At 44.8% G+C, this 5,520-nt stretch overlaps 1 pseudogene; it reads left to right on the top strand.

Moving 5' to 3' along the window:
* Positions 1 to 413: 413 nt before the first annotated feature.
* LOC129656930 (HAUS augmin-like complex subunit 8) lies at positions 414 to 2,180 on the top strand (annotated as a pseudogene).
* The last annotated feature ends 3,340 nt before the right edge of the window (positions 2,181 to 5,520 follow it).

The raw sequence follows: 5,520 nt of genomic DNA, 5'->3' as shown, positions 1-5,520 counted from the left end.
TTTCCTTGCACTCATAGGACTGAAGTCCCTGGTCCCTTACCAGCTGTCAGCCAGGAGCTGTTCTCACCTCCTAAAGGCTGCCCACATCCCTTGGCACAAGTATTTTTCCATCCTCAAAGCCAACAATGCTGTGTCCAGTGCTCCTCTGCGCTTTTAATCTCTCCCACTATCCTGTCTCCTACTTGGCCTCTCTGCCACCGGCCAAAGAAAGCTCTTTGTTTCTAAGAGCTCCTGTGATTACAATGGGCCTACCAGATAATCCGGTATGACCTCCTTATTTTAGGATCAACTGTGCAATGTAACATAACAAGCAGAGAAATCTTATCACATTCATGGGTTCTAGGGACCAGGGACAGGGCATCTTTGGGAGACCATTTCATTATTTTTTAATTAATTTTTATTGCAATATAGTTGATTTACAATGGTGTGTTTCAGGTGTGCAGCAAAGTGAATCAGTTGTACATATACATATAGCCACTCTTTTTTAGATTCTTTTCCCACAAGGTCATTACAGAGTATTAAGTAGAGTTCCCTGTACTATACTGTAGGTTCTTATTAGTTATCTATTTTGTATATAGTCACGGTTCAATTCCTAGGTCAGGAAGATCCCCTGGAGTAGGAAATGGCAGCCCACTCCAGTATTCTTGCCTGGAAAACTCCATGGACAGAGGAGCCTGGCAGGCTACAGTCCCTGCTTCAAGTAAAAAGAGCCCAGATCTCTCTAAAGCGATGGGAATGATGGAGTCGCAGATGCTCCTTCTGACTCTGCTGACGGTGAAGATGGAGAATGGCCTATCTACGCAGAACAGGCAGAACAGAACCTACAATTAATGTGCAAAGAGAAGGAGAAACTCCAGAAAAAGACTTAGGAGCTGAAGAGCAGACTTCTCCTATGCCAGAGGAAGAGGGAGCTGGCGGATGTCCCGGACGCGCAGGTCGCGGTGCTGCGTCCCTTTGAGGCCGTGGCCAGCCGCTTCCCGAACAGTACAAGGCGTGCGCGGCGGCCCTGGGCACCGTGCGGCACGAGCTGCCCGTACAACCGTCCACCCGAATGGAGACAGGCAGCTCTTCTTAGACAAGTTGCAGCGGGAATAGATGGCCACACGCCGTCTGCTGGGATAACTTGGCATCGGCAGCTCAGAAGAAAACGCGAAGGCATCGGACCTGATGAGGGAACTCAGGGAGTTGACCCAGAAGCAGCACCTGGAGCTGCGAAGGAGCTTCAGCCAAGTTCTGAAACTCTCTGCTGAGGCGAGTAAGGAGGTAGCCTTAGTCAACCAGGAGGCCTGGGAAGAGGCCCAGGGCCCCAAGGCCCCCAGCCGGTGATCTTTTGATCCCAAGGAGGCCACTAGTGGAGAAACTTGGGGAGAGGTCAGGAGCCTCTAGGGCCACAAAGAGCTATGAATCCACACGCAGGCCATGTCCCTGATCCAAGTGGAGAACTTCCTGTGCCCAGTGGGGAAGGAAGCACATTTTGTGCCCCTTTTTCGGGGGCACAGGGAACCTGCAGCGACCCACCTGTGATGTTCTGAAAACTTGAGCACCTTATGCACTTAGCCTAGCCATATAGTTAATTTTGTGTGATAATCTCATTTGATAATTTAACAAATAAAAACTATTTTGCAATGAAAAAAAAAAAAAAAAAGGCAGGAGCAGCGGTGTGAATATGTCAACCCCAATCTGGGAGGCTGTTTTCGAAATTCTGTTACCAGAGGCCTCTAACCAACGTCATTCTTGAATTACAGCAATTTATATATACAATGCACTTGATACAGACTTTTTTACAGTGAGGCCTTGTTTTCCTCAAAGATAAGGTCGCTTGAAAAATCAGGGTTGTATGAATAGTCGTGAATCTTAGAACTAGAAGGGTCTTCAAAAGATTATCTTTGAGGCACATAAGAAACAACCGTCTTCATTTTATACTGAAGGTGCCTAAATCCAGAGAGAGGAAAGGAGACACACTCAGCACCACTCCCGGCAGCAGAAAGACAGCAGAACCTCCCTGGCTGCTCTTCACAGAGCTGGCAAGTTCACACAAGGCCTCCTTCCCTCAGATCCTCCCCAGAGCTGTGGAACTCCTCACTGTTGGCATTTTGCATCAATGAGCTGCTCTGTTTAAACACAAACCGGCATCTCTTGCAGCAAACCCAAAGATTCAGACTTTCCTTGTCTGAGCGTCTTTCCTGCGGATAGTCATGAAGGGCCCAGTTAAAAATCAAATATGTGCTTATATTTAGGTAAAATATCACCGATTCAATGGACATGAGTTTGAGCAAGCTCCGGGAGATGGTAAAGGACAGGGAAGCCTGGCGTGCTGCAGTCCATGGAGTCGCAAAGAGTCAGACACAACTGAGCTGCTGAACAACAAATCATGCTTTTTAAAGCATGGGCTCTGCAGGCAGACTTGAGTATCAGTCGACCTTCCTTCAGGAAGTTTCTTAACCTCTTCTCTGTAAAATGGGTGTGATATTACTACCCATCACATAGGGCTACTTGGAGGAGTAATTGAGGTAGCATGTGAACATTTTTCACTTACCACAGTGACAAGACAATTATTATTATTTACTAGATCTCCACACGGGTTTTTCACGACAGTAATTGCATTAACTACCCTCTTCTATGGCCATTTCTACTGCCGATTAGAGGAAATGGCCTTACCCTCTTTTTTCCTACACCCCTTGACATCAGTCTAATTGAATAAAACTAAGAAACTGCAATTTAAGTCTTACACATACTGCTGTGGAAACATCACTTCTCCCATTCCTCTGCTCAGAAGCACACAAGTTCCTTTGGTCTTCAAAGGAGTTTAATAGTGATATGCAAAGTTGATCACTGGGGTGATCAACTGTACCAGGAATGAGGAATTTCAGGGACATGGGAACTTCAGTGATAAAACTGAGATGATCCCAGGTAAAATGGGACTGCTGTTTACCCTAGGACAGACTGCCTTTGTGATATTGGGTAGGTTACTAACCTTTCTGGGTCTCAGTTTCCACATACAGAGATTACAGCAACCCTCCTTCATAGAGTTGTTTTTTGGTTTGTTTTGAAGAGCAAATGAGTTAATACATAAAGTGCTTAGGATCATGCTTAGTATAGAGTAAATACTCAATAAAAGTTGGTTATTATTATGATTACTAACCACTAAAAGGAGACATGAAATAATAAACTAACATAGAAGGACATGGCAGAGAGCCCGGAGTCTCCTGAAGTCCTTATAGCCCAAGAGTGGAGCCCCTGAAAAGATGTTTTTTCCCCTGCATCATTGTGTCATAATTCTCTAAGAGATCATGCAAACAAAGAAAAATAAGAATATTCTATTATCTGAAGAAAGAATAATGAGAAAATACAAATGAAAACTACCCTAAGCTACCATTTCATTAGATTAACCAAAACCAACAAAAACAAACAAACAAAAAAAGCAGAAATGTGGCTATACCCAGTTACTTAAATTGAAGGGAACAGGCCCTCTCACACTGTTCCAGGCAGTTGTAAAATGGTCAGGCTGCCTGGAAGGACATCTGCCAACATCCATCAAAATCACAGATGCACTTGAACTACGATGCTGCTTCTGGAAACCTCTCCTATGGATCCTCTCATGCATCACATCATGGATCTATGTATAGGACCATCCACGGAGAACGGTTATAACAAAACCTAGAAACAATCCAAATGTCCAAAAATAGGGGACAGCCATACAGTGGAATATGATGTGGAAGCTAAAAAAAAAAGAACAAAGAGCTCTCTGTGTATTAATGTGGAAAGATCTCCAAATATATTTCATTATTGTTGTTTGGTCACCAAGTCCTGTCTGACTCTGCGACCCCATGGATTGTGGCACCCCAGACTCCTCTGTCCTCCACTCTCTCCTGGAGTTTGCTCACATTCATGCCCTTTGATGGCACCCCACTCCAGTACTCTTGCCTGGAAAATCCCATGGATGGAGGAGCCTGGAAGGCTGCAGTCCATGGGGTCGCTGAGGGTGGGACATGACTGAGCGACTTCACTTTCACTTTTCACTTTCAGGCATTGGAGAAGGAAGTGGCAGCCCACTCCAGTGTTCTTGCCTGGAGAATCCCAGGGAGGGGGAGCCTGGTGGGCTGCCGTCTATGGGGTCTCAGAGTCGGGCACAACTGAAGTGACGCAGCAGCAGCAGCAGCATGCCCGTTGAATCAGTGACACTCTCCAACAACTTTATCCTCTACTGCCCCCTTCTCCTTTTGCCTTCAGTCTTTCCTAGCATCAGGGTCTTTCTCTAATGAGTCCAAATATATTATTTGGTAACAAAAAATAAAACATATATATAATATGCTGTCTTTTTTGGGAAAAAGGAAATATATATATACACATATATAAGTATAGATATATAAATTCATATATGCTTGCATATGCATAAAGAAATACTGGAAGAATAAGCAAGAGAATAATTAAAATGACTATTTCTTAAGGGCAGAAAAAAAAAGAGTAGATGGAAATGGGGTAATGACAAAATATCTCCTTAGCTCTTTATATTTCATTTTATTTTGGCATCTCTAAATATCTTACCCACAAAAAGACTTTTAAAAAATGTGAAAAATCAAGAGCTCTTTATCTATATCATCCACTGAAATATTAGTACCACTGTCTTCTATGAAATGTCTCATTTGAGAAAACAGGAAGTTGCGCTGAAAACAATGTTGTTCTCCATCCACCCAAACAAATAAAGCAAAGATTTCCGACATGCGACTTTGAGGACCACCCCTTATCTGCCAAACAGAAAGGAACCGAGGGGTTGTTCTGAGGGTAGTACTCTGCAGTCCCCTCTGATTCGTGAATACATCCCCCTCTCAACCCAGTGGCGTGGGTCAGCATCTGAGGGGACAGAGGATGCTGCGTGTTTTCCTTTCTCAGCCAGGAGGAGGTTTCATCATCCCATCATCTTACACTTGCACGTTAGGAGCTCTGTTCTGCTTTTTATGTTAATTGGAATCGGCTGCTTTGGGCTCTGACACAGGCATTTAGCACTAGCAGTCAATTGCTCTTTCCTCAGCCATCTGGCAAAAGAGTTGAAACCAGCAATTTTCTGAGTCAGAATTAGACATCTGAAAAAGAATGTGCACATAGGCAAACCCCTCAGAAGTGTGGAATGAAAGAAAGGGGCAGGTAGAGGGATGGGCGGCTACAGACCCCACTGTGGAGTAACGTGATTTCAAAGAGAACGCAAAACGGCACTTTGATTTCCCGACACCAGCAGCCCTCTTCCTCCGTCCTGGAGCACTCAGGATTACGCAATACCTCTCCCTCACCTTCTATCCTGCACGACAGATGTTGCCTTCACTTTGGCCATCTGCCTTCTCCCTCCCTCTTGAAGATGTTCTCATCGGGAGCTCATGGCCAGCCCCTTTAACTTCTGCAGGACTTACGGAGCACCCTCGCTTCTGTGACAGCATCGTCTCCTGGTCCTTCAAGTTCTGACTGTCCTTGTTCCATCACCTTCACATGCCCCTCTTTTTCCATCTGCCCTTTAGATGTTGGTCTTCT

The sequence above is a fragment of the Bubalus kerabau genome, chromosome 1, assembly GCF_029407905.1.
Source record: "Bubalus kerabau isolate K-KA32 ecotype Philippines breed swamp buffalo chromosome 1, PCC_UOA_SB_1v2, whole genome shotgun sequence".
NCBI classification, from domain to species: Eukaryota; Metazoa; Chordata; class Mammalia; order Artiodactyla; family Bovidae; genus Bubalus; species Bubalus kerabau.
Note: the sequence above shows the minus strand (reverse complement) of the source record. Positions and strands in the feature narration are given on the sequence as shown.